Raw genomic sequence first — 12010 nt, 5'->3', positions numbered from 1 at the left:
GTGTGATAAATTTGTGGATCAGTGAACCCTTAAAATCAACCAAAATAATGTCCCTGAAATAATAATGGTTTACAATGTAACCTGTGTATTAAGAATGTTATATCTCAAGGGACATAGAAGTTATGAGGTTTTTTTGAAACCTAAACGCAGATTTCGAAACCTAAACACAGACCCTAAGTTCAAGGTCAAGATCACAGGGGTAAAAATTTGTGTGCGTATGGAAAGGCCTTGTACATATACACATGCATACCAAATATGAAGGTTATATCTCAAGGGACATAGAAGTTATGAGTATTTTTCGAAACCTAAATGCAAAGTGTGACGGAAAGACGGACAGACAGACAGAAGGACAGTCAGATCACTATATGCCCCCTTTTCTTTGAAAGGGGGCATACTTAAACCATTTTGTATTAAAACATTGTTGGCTAATGTTATACTAATCTCAAAATTATCATTTTCACTAAACTTTCAGAGATGTTATTTTATAAGCCAATATGCGGCTCATCAATAATATTAATTGTTGTCGTCTCAGATAAGCATGTCAAGTCCACATAAGCTTATCAGGTAGGACACTTGACGACTAGACTGGATTTTTGTAAAAAGGACACTTCCTTTCAACGAAAAAAACCTTTGAAGAGGAAAGTGTTGTCCCTATTAATGTGTGCAGACTGTGCAGACTTATAAGGGATAAGAATTTGAGCACATGCATTAATAGGGGGAATTTTGACAAGATGAAATTGACAAGAATGATATGATTTAACAAAACATAAAATGGCGTCTTTTATTGTGTATATCATGTTTACAGCAGGACTTGTTTTACTTGAGGATCAAAAACTCAAACTCTTCTTCAGCTCGATGCTTTCCAACTTATCATACAGGAACCTCAGTTACACAACACCCCGAGAATTTCTGTCATCCTCATAAGGCCTTGAGTTTTTATAAAGTTGTGAGATATTTAATAAAGCTTATAAATATGATTCCATGGAATGCATTTGTTCTCAATAAGAAGGACCCCGGCCTCATTCCCAGAACAGTGTAATAAAAGTTTTAGAGTTAGTTTTCATGCATGCAATGGCAACAATGTAAGGTTGCATGGGAAAACAGGACTTAATGCATGTGTGTAAAGTGTCCCAGATTAGCCTGTGCAGTTTGCATATTCCATATTGGTTCGCTCAACGTTACAGCTACTGATCAGCAAAGAAGACAACTGTCTGGTGAAAGGCTGGCTGTATAACAGTCCAGTGATGTGGGGGGACGCGGCCGTTCCATGGCTGGGGATTGCATTTTAATTTTAAAGCGGCGCAATAGGGGGCATTCTGTTTCTGACAAACACATCTCTTATTTAGATCTTATCGAAATATGATTGAGATATAATTATCCTGAGGATATTATTTTTTTTAATAAACGCTTTGGGTTTGGGTCTGTTGAACAGACCCATAACTTGGCAAGGAAAATGTATGCATGTGTATTTCCTGTTTATTTAGAATGCAAAAAAAAGATGAGGTGGAAAAGAACAGTATGTAGTTTCATTAATTGTCATCCATGCATTTAGGGAATTTTTTTAATATAGGAAGTCTCTTCTAAATGAAATTCCGTCTAGCGGAGTAGCCTGTGTGGCTGTATGGGCTCATCTGGGAAGACACTTTACGCAATATTAATAATAAATTACTGTTTTCTCAAAAGGAGGCTCAAAGCAATTCCACCTACAGTCTGTCACAGAGTTTAACAAGATGAGCCTCATTCTGGGAAACGGGTTCTTAACGCATTCAAAGTGTCATCCACACATTAGTCTGTGTATTGCACACACAGACTAATCATAGAGGATACTTTCTAATTTTGTATCTTTACATCATGTCATTCTTAAAAAAAAAAAAATGAATTAATACATATCGTGCTGTTTTATTTTTCGGTGATGTGTATAAAATGCTTATAATTGCTTTGATTCTTAGCGTTATTCCTTACATATGATAATTTTTTGATTGTATATTTAACTATTTTAAAATATTGATGACTTAAAAATATGACGTATATATTTTCTGTTCTTTAAAACTAATTCAACAAATTATTGCAAAGTTATGTTAGTAAACATACATCTATTTGAAATCAGTTCGATCAAATTCCAGATGGGTCTAACTTTTGTCGTCTGTCCCAGCGAGGTTTAGTTATTGGTTTTCGCCTGTATTGAGCAAGGAATACACCTCTCTAAAAAAGATTTAAAGTTATTGTTCTAAATGAACAATTGTGTATCAAAATTAAAAAATAAATACAATAAAGCTTTTCAAACACTTTACTTAAAAAAATGTTGAAAAAAAATTCTAAATTCATTATTATTTGTTGGAAATTAATTAATGTTCATTTGGTGGGTTTACTAATCCACTAAATAAACTCAAACACATAACAAAATGACCCGGGGCTAATTCGTGTTATTACAAAATCAGGAATCCACAAATTTACGTGTCCATGAACAAGTATTTTTTTATAACCTGGAGGTGCCAACAAATATAAATCATTATCCAGTATCAGGGGGTAAACATTCCAGTCTCCATCTTGAATTGGTGACTAATATTTTGCTTTGTTTTATCTGTCAGGGCCTTTTTTGAAATAATAGTCTGTCAGAAAGGAGCCATGACTCAGGGCTATTTTTCCTTCTTAGGGAATGGCATTTTTCATGAATTTCTGAATTTCGTGACTCAAATTTTCACAATTTAAAGAAGTTTGCAACTGAAATTTTCACAATGTACTCTATTTCGCAATTTAAAAAAAATTCAAGACCGAAGGATGACACAAAAATGACTCAAAACAAGCCCTGTGATTTGATTTGTGTTTGTGGATGTTTTGGGTATATTTTTTCTGAAACTTTAATTTCCCCTAAACATATCAAACAAAGTTAATGTTGCAATTTACTTTCAAAAAAAGATCGTGTCTTGGTATTGGTAAATGTGAAATTTTCTATGTTTGGGTAATCAAAGTACGAACAAACTAGTTTTGTCAGGAGGTAGTCATTAAGGGCAAGTAGTCTGTAACATAATTTTACTCCCAGGTGTATATGAACAGCCATTTATTTCCCTTTTTTATGTCCCCCACTATAGTAGTGGGGGACATATTGTTTTTGCCCTGTCTGTTGGTTGGTCTGTTGGTCTGTTGGTTTGCGCCAACTTTAACATTTGCAATAACTTTTAGAATATTGAAGATAGCTACTTGATATTTGGCATGCATATGTATCTCATGGAGCTGCAAATTTTGAGTTGTGAAAGGTCAAGGTCATCCTTCAAGGTCAAAGGTCAAATATATGGGTCAAAATCGCTCATTTAATGTACACTTGTGCAGTATTTCAATATTGAAGATAGCAACTTGATATTTGGCATGCATGTGTATCTCATGGAGCTGCACATTTTGAGTGGTGAAAGGTCAAGGTCATTCTTCAAGGTCAGATGTCAAATATATGTGACCAAAATCGCTCATTTTATGATTACTTTTGCAATATTGAAGATAGCAACTTGATATTTGGCATGCATGTGTATCTCATGGAGCTGCACATTTTGAGTGGTGAAAGGTCAAGGTTATCCTTTAAGGTCAGAGGTCAAATATATGTGGCCCAAATCACTGATTTTATGAATACTTATGCAATATTGAAGATAGCAATTTGATATTTGGCATGCATGTGTATCTCATGGAGCTGCACATTTTGAATGGTGAAAGGTCAAGGTCATCCTTCAAGGTCAAATATATGGGTCAAAATCGCTCATGTAATGTCACTTCTGCACTATTGAAGCTAGCAATTTTATATTTGAAATGCATGTGCATCTCATGGAGCTGCACATTTTGAGTGGTGAACGGTCAAGGTCAAGGTCATCCTTCAAGTTCAAACGTCATATAGGGGGACATTGTGTTTCACAAACACATCTTGTTTAAAGCACTCATAATAGACACTTCTGTATTTGCAAGTGGAATAATAAAATGAGCACTGACACTTAACATTGCCACAAAAACGCATGTAAAATAATATTTTGATGGGTTTTTACAATTAAGTTCCGTGCAATTAAAAAGACCCATCATTCTCAATTTGAAGATTTTATGCTAGGAATTTGCAAAAAATGCTGGTGTATTACTAACTTACATGTACAAGGTCAAATACTGACATAGCCAAAATATATCATATTGGTCCCCTTAATGTTACAGCAATTGCTGAGCACAGCGGAAGACTGTTTAATGAAAGGCTCAGCCGTATCAAAGTCCAGCAATGTGCGGGGACGCGGCCTATCCATATTCATATATTACATCATTTTAGCTGTCACTAACAAGGGAGATAACTGTAGATCTGCACCAGCAGTGAGTTCTTCCTCTTAAGTTGCTTTTTAATTATATTAGCTGACACTAACAAGGAAGATAATAAAAAATCTGCACCAGTAGTGAGATTTTGCCTTTAAGTTGCTGTTTAATCAATGACACTAAGAAGGGAGAGAATTGAAGATCTGTATCAGCAGTGAGTTGTAGCCCTTTAAGTTGTTTGTTTAAATATGTCTAACAACTTTATTACATGTTGATTTACTTTGGAACTGTTTTCTAGTGTGCATTTTAACAGATTTTAACAATCAAATATCTGTAAAGGCATGGTAAAATATTAGGTGTGTGTTTTTTGCAACTTTGCAAAGACATTAATATTTAATTGTTTCCTCCCATTTATTGAAAAATATATTAACAGTAAAACATCTGTAAAGGCATTATAAAAGTAAAGAGATTAATATTATAATGAGTACAATTAGAAAAAAATCATGCTATAAAGATAAATAAACTATGCTGTGGGGAAATGGGGCTTAATGCATGTGCTTAAATTGTTGTCACATATTAGCCTGTGCAGTCAGTACAGGCTAATGAGGGACATCAATTTGCTCTTTAATGTGGTTTTGCTGGAAAGAAGTATCTTCTTTATAATAATCCAAAGTGTCCTCCCTGATATGCTTATGTGTATTTTACATGCTACACATCCTAATATTGATGAGCTGCATATTGACTTATGAAATTACATCTCTAAAAGTTAAGTAAGGATAATAATTATGAATTTACAGGTTAGTAAAGTTTGAGCCAACACTTGTTATGTCTTAATACACAATAGTTTAATTGTATTAACATTCATGCTATTTACGTCAAGGAACCAATAAAATGCCAGATTAGACATTCATGAGATAGAAGTTTTGCTCTTGAAAACCTTTACATCCAATCAAGAAGCAGAGTTTTTAAAGAGTGTAATATAAACATTTGTAACAAGTTCATATTACTCACTGTGCTATTGTTGTTTTTAGGAGAGCACCAGCATTGATATGTAGTTAGCCCAGCAACAGCTCCAGTCCGGCCTGCAGGAGCTCCAGTCCAGGGCGACCCTTCTTCTCTCCTGACCCCAAGCTACTCCCCTAGACCTCCAGCCTCAAAGGGTCAGCAGTGTTTGACAATTCCGTTCTGCAGGAAATTCTGAGCACGTCAAGATTTCATGCGCTGTTCTCAACTACCGCTATGTCCGTGTCGAGTTTCCCACACTCGCATCGAGTAGTTTTGTTTAGCTGGAGTGCCCGAGTGGGACGAGTGCTAAAGACACCAGGAGTTATAGCAGTAGTTTTGGTAACGCTAACAGTCAGTTCTCCCTGTTGGACATCACGAAGAATGACCAGTTTAATAATGTGTTCCATTTTTTTATGGGACGAACAGAAATTCAGCAAAGAATTTGAGAAAATTAAGAAACAATTCAAGCCATAAATTCAACAGTGTTACCTTGCCAAGGGGAATACTTTTGATGTTGATAGTTCGGGCAACAGTAGCTGTACGGACTTTCACGGTTTGTCCTTTCAGGGGCAAAAGTGTGCTAAGAGAACGCGCTTTTGACGCTGTTGCTGACGAAGAAAGGCTGTAATGACTAGGTTGTGAACATACAGAACACGTTACATCAATGGGGTGTGTTCTTCTGGCGCGAAATCAGCGAAATATTGGAAACACTCTGCTAAAAGCGAACACGTGCGGTTTTGTAGCGAGAATTTGACACTCCGAGCCCAAAGGGCATCGTATTGATTCGAGGCTAAAGAAGGCCTCGAAATATGACAGCATTTTTGTTGTATGATCCAGTAAGCCATTAGACGCTCAACCAAAGTTAATCAGAACTCAAACTCAATCCTAAACAATATCAGCGAGGCCAGAGTGTCATCTCAGCTTGTTGAGCTTCAGGTGAGACCTTACAGTTTTATGTATTTTGAAAATTGGGGCTGATAATTCAGTCCCATTTGTAATCTCAAAACGTCTATATTTCTCATAATTACTGGCTAAAATTATCAATTCAATATTTGTTTAAATACATGTAGGTTGAAACATTGAGTTCATTTCCTTATTCGGCTCCATAAGTTGAACCTTAATGCAATTAATGTTGATAGCTCTTGTTCTCAATGTTTAAATATTTGTTAACGATAAAACAATCCCAATTTAAATCAAAACAGCAGGATTTTTCCTAAATTTTCCTAATTTCAAATATTGTTTCATGTACTATAAACTCTGCACAGAGCTAGCCCCTAGTTCTAGAACATTTAATAGTCTTTTATAAGAATAATTGGCTTGATTTGCAAATTTTACTTAGTGTTATTAATATTTTGAAGCTGTTGGTGTTCTAAACATTGTTTATTTCACATATAATTGGACATGATTATTATTTAAACTATGGCCGGGATGTTTGCAAAACAATTGCACTTTATTGCTTTCAGAAGTGAAACTTTAAGTCTTAAGTATGTCCTACAAAAACTTGGCTATATATTCGAGAAATCAACAAATATCAATTCAATACAGCGAATTAATTTAATCAGAAAATGCTATAATTACTAGTACAGTCAAAACTGACCTAACAGCCACCTGAATTTACCGGTCACCTGCAGACAACGATCAGTCTGGAATCCCCCCGACGAAAAACACTCTAGATTACACCTGAATTTAACGGCCACCTGTCCATAACGGCCAACGGCCACTATATTCAACTCCGAAATTCACGTTTGAACTGAAATCAACGGTCACGCGTCAGTCGTCTCGAGTCGCGAAAATTAAAAACACTGCACATCATTTGTCCGTCTATTTTGCGGTTAAAGCGTTTGATAGCGGTAATTGCCTTTGATATTATAAAAGCGGCTCGCTGCGAGTAAACAAATTATAAGGTGTTGAGAAGGTTTGTTTTCCGGGGATAATTGTGGGGGTTTCTTCAACAGAAAATATGTCAGAGTTTTTGACACGTTTAAAGTAATAATCACTAATTAAATGACCGCTAATTAGTACATTGTACTTACAACATTGAGTATCGATTTTAATATAACATTTTCGGATCATTCTTTAAGAGCTTTCTAGGGTTCACAACACTTCTAAAAGCAATCGGCATAATAAATCACGGAATAACAATGAGTGGTAAACGTAAGTTCCTCACATTAGAGGAGCGAGTCAAGTGTTTGAAACTATTTTAATCTGGAAAAAAGTTTGCGTGTAATAGCAAGTGAGCTCTGTGTTGGACGTACGTTGTTGAATTAAAATGTTTTTTTGTGTGATGTTTGCGTACAAATAAATTTAAACAAAATTGTTGCGTCTTTTTCTTTGAATTAGAACGGTACAATGTCACCGTACTATCGGTGTATGAAAGCGAATCCGCTTTTGAGACTTGTACGGACATGACGTCACCAGCACGTGACAAGTTTCATTAACTGAATGATCGAGATGCATGATTGAACAATTATACTAGCGTTGATAAAGTCATTGCTTTAGTTTAATAACAATATGAAATTAAATCAATCTATAAGATATTATTCTGTATTATTTAATGTAAGTAAATTCTGTTATTATGCTTAGTTAACGGCAATGAGCATTTGTTTAACACTGTATGCAAACGACGGGGTGGGGTAACGACGTAGCAATACTACCAACTGACAAACCATCTTAAAATTGTGATCCGAATTTAACGGTCACCTGTGGACAACGGTCACTTTGGTCATTTCCTTTGACTGACCGCTGAATTCAGGTTTGACTGTATAATGGCCCTGGTAGCCAGATAGAGTGGCGTAGGTTTTTCTCATCATAGATGTCCATCGTTTTTTTTGCATTTCTATCTAATCCATATACAAAACGTGTTTGATCAAGTACACATACACTTACAGTATTTAACTCACATCTATTGTTTCTGATGATATGTCATACAGTTGTATTGTTTTACTTTTGATGTTGTTCAGTCTCACATTCTTAGTTTTATACATATAAAGGTGTACAGTATCATGTTTTAAGTTTTATAATGACATTTTTAAATGGTATCACATTAAAAATTATTTAGTATTAAATGAATTTTAAAGTTGTTGATTCTCACATTTTGTTGTATAGTCGCACATTTTAAGGTGTACAGTCTCACACTTTAATTTGCTCGAGTTATGCCTGTTTTTGTTTTTTGTTTAGGTAAGTATTTTACCTTGCTACAAACTGTACTTTACCATGTATTCTTCGCGGTTTTAAACAACAAAATTTCAATGCAAAGCTGGTGAAAGTTAAACTCATTGATTCAACGCTATTCTGAGTTCAAATTGGTGAAAAATTAATTGCGATATCCTGAATATCAATTATAGACGCAATGTTTGTCATTAAAAAAGGTGTGTAAAGTAAGTTTGTTTTAATATTCATTTGTCACTAAATACAATCTGGGTTTAGTTTGCTTTCTATTGCCTTTTCAGCAAACAATATGAGCCAACAAGACAAACATTATTGTACAATCCCGACCCCCTTTTGCAAAAATACTACAACTCTCTTAAGAAATTCTGCAGGAAATCCTCTTGTGTCAGCCTTACACGCTTCCTATCAAGATATTTTCCCATGTTTGCTTCATCAACACTTCCAACAGCGGATCCTTGGTAATTTAGACTTCCGTTCCAGCGTGGATGGGGCTTAGCAATAAATTGATGCTGGGCAACGACAAATTGTTCGGGACGAGTCGCTCGAACGGGAACGATCTGATCCAACAGATAGCTTATAGTGATACGTCCATTAATGTGACTGACCTCGATATGTTGCTTTTAAATAATGCGAACCTTACACCAGAAGAACAGTCTGCGAGCAATTATTACAATGCTAAAACAGCCAGGTATCAAGCTTTTCTTAGTGTTTCATTACAATGTATATTTCTCATATAACATGTATTTTCATTTAAAACTTATTTTATAATTAATAAAACTAATTTCACTGGGAAAAATTAAATTAATTTAGTGAAACTTTCAAATGAAATTTCCTGTTCAATAATGTGATCAGATATAAAAACTTAAAAAGGGCATGTTCGGGGTCCAAAGGGCTGGGTGGAACCTCGAGGCGGCAGGTTGCTGCGACCCTGGAGTACTGAAGCACTGAATCACACTTGGACCTGCAGAAAACTCGTTATCAATTCCTGATTGCTTAGTATCTTGTATGTAAAATCATTTCTCTTATGGCAATTTGATACATTTATTTAGTTGAGAAACTTTCATAACTTAGTTAATGCAGATTGAATGTTAAAATCAGCCTCCAAAGCCCTGTGTGATTTGGTGGTTGGGTAATACTTGTGTTGCACCTTTGGTACAAGCTGATGTTTAAATACATAGCTGCTTTAACAATTAACCCAGCCATATTTGCCTACCCACACGTATGAATCAAATATTTGAATAAATAATCAAATTGTCCATAGAAAAACATTTGCGGAAGAAAACCTGAAAAATATTCACATACTTCCATTTGCAAATGCAGCAAAGGGAAACCACGTCTGTATGTGAAACAGAGATGTCAAAGCATTTGAATGATTTCAATGGAGCTAAGTAGAAAAGATCACAAACAACAGCATTTGAAAATTCAACTTGATAACTTGAACCCTTTTTTAGAAAATAGAATTTTAAAACTGTTGGGTTAGATGTGGGACTGAGTGTATAGTAATTATATATATTTATATAGTAGCAATAAATCTAGTAAAATAATAAATTTATTACATTGTAAATATTTTTATTTAAATAGAAAATATTTACAATGCAAACATTTTTTTTTCAACACTGGCATCCATAATAGCCTCAGGATTCAAACCAGGGACTGTTTGTATAGGTCCCTATTCAAACTTATGCCTACAAAATTACGCATTTTTGCTTATTATACAACAGTTATAGTTAAAGTTACACAGATCTTTGAAAATAAAAATTACATAACTAAGCTTTAAAAATAGTGATTGGTTTGGAGGAATTAATTGGTAATTGTCATCATGTTAGCCATATATTTTTATCAAAAGCAAACAACAATGCAGTCATTATTACATTACATCATGTAGTGCTTAAAAGTATTTAAAAAAATCATTTGAAAAAAGTCATGTAGACCTTAAAAATGTGTTAAAATCATTTACATAATTTATGTGGTTCTTGTAAGTATTCTAATGTACAAAATGACCACAGTTACTCAAGGTAAGAAGTACATGTAATACAAGAATAAAACTTGAGTTGTGTTAAATCATTAATCATGTGAAGATCATAATTTCAAAATAACTTAAAGATCTGATCAATCCTCGTGAAATAATAACATTAAGGTTATCAGTTAAATGTTCATGAATTATGATGCATTATCAATTTCATTGTGATTCTTTTCTAAACCATTCTTTGCAGGAACAGTCAGTAGCCTTAGGCAGACTGGCATGATGTGAAGACAGATGGTCCATTGATAATGAAGCATTGTGCAACTTAATGGTTTATCTTTTGAAGTTCTTGAATCATGGTCTCTGTTTATCTGGTCACAGTGGGAATCATTCATTCAAGCCCTTATGTCAGTTGAAACAGGTATGTTTTCCTGCTTTTTTATTTGAAAAAAAAAACAGATCTAGATTTATATTTGAATTTTCACTCATTTTGAACTTTTTTAATGTAATTAATGCAGTCTGTAATTGTGATCTTTTGTGGGGGGTTTTGAAAATATATTTGCTTATTAAAAACCTTAATGCTTATATCATAGGTCCACTCGATACAACGTTTTATGCTGAGTTCTAGTGACTATTTTTAGACAGATGGAACCATGTTTATTGTGATTTTTTTCTTCTGAGGTTAAGTCTATTTATTGTTTTCACATTTATTTAGTATCGAGTGATTATTGTTTATGAACACTTCTTTAAGTCAATTTGTGCATTTGATGATATTGAAACTTGTAATGAAGTTCATGAATATCGACATAGCAACGTATATACACACTTATGCACGTACATTTGCATTTAAGAAATTACAAAGAAACATATTGAAATGTTAAAGTGTAGATTTGGTTTGATAGAAGATATTGATGAAGATACAAAATGAGTTATTCACATACTGGATTCCAATTTTTGAATGAATGTAGTTTGAAGAACTGAAATATTGGATACAAATTATCCAACAGTTCTTACTTTGTTTTTTAAATTGTAGTAATATCATGCTACATTCAAATTTTCTGGTAATGTAAGTTGTTTCAAAGCAAACAACTTAAAATGAATATTATATGAATATATTACTTTAATGGTTGAAAAACAAACAAAGTTATTATGGCAATAACATAATGACCATCATTATCTTAAACAAACCTTGAATGTATACATGTACCTACGTTTACATCTTGTATGCTCATATTCTGTTTTATGTACTGTGAAATCGTATAACTATAAAAATACTAAGCTTACACTTTTAACTTCCAGTTAACATTAGTAAATGTCAGCTAGCCTTGAGTATATTACTCAAAATTTCCATTAATACATGCAGTGTTGGTGTTTAGAAATATTACTTTACAGAGAATGGAGTACCATGGAATGCTGAACCAACGCTTCTTGACCGCCATGCAGAAAAGAGATATTGAGAAAGTCCAGCAACTGCTATTGATGCCAAATTACGACCTTAACTATGCTTCACAGAAACGAATAACACCTTTAATTCTTGCATCCCAGTTGGGTAACGTATCTCTTTAACTTTTTAACCAGGTTTTCAACAATGAAAAAAGCTAGCTA

The 12010-nt window shown here is 34.1% G+C and overlaps 2 protein-coding genes across 73 annotated transcripts in view; both read left to right on the top strand.

Annotated features, from left to right (window-relative positions):
* The window catches only part of LOC127834542 (uncharacterized), a 147882-nt gene that overhangs the window by 77732 nt on the left and 58140 nt on the right, over positions 1-12010 (top strand). For 23 of the 25 annotated variants that reach the window (XM_052360502.1, XM_052360501.1, XM_052360504.1 and 20 more), the window contains 5 exons: positions 4180-4329; positions 5301-6210; positions 8724-9130; positions 10656-10826; positions 11798-11954. The gene's annotated coding sequence lies outside the window, so the exon portion shown is untranslated. The remainder of the gene's footprint in view (positions 1-4179; positions 4330-5300; positions 6211-8723; positions 9131-10655; positions 10827-11797; positions 11955-12010) is intronic. The other 2 variants (XM_052360499.1, XM_052360524.1) reach the window with 2 other exon arrangements.
* LOC127834539 (uncharacterized) overlaps positions 1-12010 on the top strand; it is a 165488-nt gene that overhangs the window by 136791 nt on the left and 16687 nt on the right. The window lies entirely within an intron of this gene.

The sequence above is a fragment of the Dreissena polymorpha genome, chromosome 6 (assembly GCF_020536995.1).
Source record: "Dreissena polymorpha isolate Duluth1 chromosome 6, UMN_Dpol_1.0, whole genome shotgun sequence".
Lineage (NCBI taxonomy): Eukaryota > Metazoa > Mollusca > Bivalvia > Myida > Dreissenidae > Dreissena > Dreissena polymorpha.
This window is presented reverse-complemented; position numbering and strand designations above follow the sequence as displayed.